This window comes from Chaetura pelagica, unplaced genomic scaffold (assembly GCF_000747805.2).
Source record: "Chaetura pelagica isolate M959 unplaced genomic scaffold, ChaPel_1.0 scaffold531, whole genome shotgun sequence".
Taxonomy (NCBI): domain Eukaryota; kingdom Metazoa; phylum Chordata; class Aves; order Apodiformes; family Apodidae; genus Chaetura; species Chaetura pelagica.
In genome coordinates, this window is record NW_009952362.1 from 3,912,727 (window position 1) to 3,914,423 (window position 1,697).

Genomic DNA, 1,697 nt, shown 5'->3' on the forward strand with positions numbered 1-1,697 from the left:
TCCCTTTGCACCTTCCCTCCCCTCCTTCCCATTTCCCACTGCAGCTTGCCCTTTTTGCCTCCATTTAAACCAAATCCATCTCTCAGGGAACACGCCGGAGCCCTCCACGCAAGGCGTGCAAGGGCGGTGTCTCCCAGGATTCCTTGCATCAGCTACCTGCGAGGCATCATCCCGTCGCTGGAAAAATCCATCCAGCCTTGCCTTACCAAGCCTTCCTCCCAACTCCTGTCTTCCATCTCCCTCTTTCCTCCCTTTCCGTCCTGCCGGAGCGGTGTGTGCGTGTGGAGCCCTGCACACAGCTGTCCCCTGCACATACTTTCACACAGCATCCGACAGCGTGTGAGAGGTTAAGTCACAGTGGCATGTACAGTATGTGGCCCAGATGTTCCTGCCGTCCCCTGAACTTTCTCATGCGATTTGTTCCGTTGCTGATAAAGGTTAGGGGCCTGAGATACGGGGGAAGTGAAGTAATGGATGGGAGGTGAAACAAAGGCGAGCCCTGACCCTCGTGAGCTCATCTTACACTGCTGCGTGTTCCTGTTTGGGAACTGGAGATAGGCAGGGGGGAGACTAAACCCATGTCGCCCCAGAGGTGGATGTGCTCCATCTCCGAGAGGGAGCAAAGGAGGGTTTATCTGGGTTGAAACTGCAGTTTCTTCCCAAACCACCTCTCCAGCTCTCCTTTGGGCACCGTTCTTGCCTGAGCAACAGGAAGGGGAACTTTGTGCTTCCCAGCTCTTGCTTCTGTGTGTAGGAACATCTCAGCTGATATATTTATAGGGAAAATCATATCCAACCTCTAAGACATCCTTTGCCAAACTCCAGCATGTCTGAAGAGATTGCTCTTTTTTAATAAGCTCGAAATTTGGCCCCAGCATAAGGGGGAAGAAAAGAGGGTTAACAACAATATTGGAAAAGGCGGATCTCTAGAACAGAATCCTTCCCTACAAATACCAAAGCAATGAGGTAAAGAAAGAGTCTTTCAATAAAATCCTTGTAAGATTTAACAGGGGCAAAAATAATGTATTTTCCTGTAAACTCACTCTAAAAAAAGGACCAGTCTGTCTTGGCAGAAATTTGCAATATATATTCTTCCTGAAGCAACTATTCTGCATGGAAAAAAATCAACTGTTAAAATCTGATCAAGTAGGTTATAAGCAATTGAACCAGGTCTTCTATGGGAAAGTATCACACAAACTTAGCAATAGGTGTTGTTAACAGTGCCAGCTATAATACACACACAGAGAGTTCAACATGTATCTCCAGGAAGGTTTTTATGACTGATCAAATATACTTTCCTCGAGAAGTTCCCTTCCAAGTCATGTGCTATTGCTGTGCAGGGCATAGAAATCTCCTCTGGCCTCACTGCAGTCAGCAAGTCAGGGCTAACAATGGGAACTGTGTTCGTCCTGAGGAGGCCGTGGCGTTCGCAGGGAAGCTGGGCTCGCTGTACAATGTCAGACACTTTTTATGGGCTACATTTTTCAAAACACCGCAGGCGGAAAGAGGGAGCATTATCTGCTCAATACTCAAGGGAAAGCCTTTATGAATTTCTCAAGGGGGCTCAGAACCGCTGATCTGTAAAGATGCTAACGTTTCATTGTGCGCTTTGCTCTGCCTGATTTGCATGGCTGAAGGAGGGGGTAAGAAAATGGACTCTGTGTCAGAACCTGGGACAATAGACAAGGAGAGGAAAC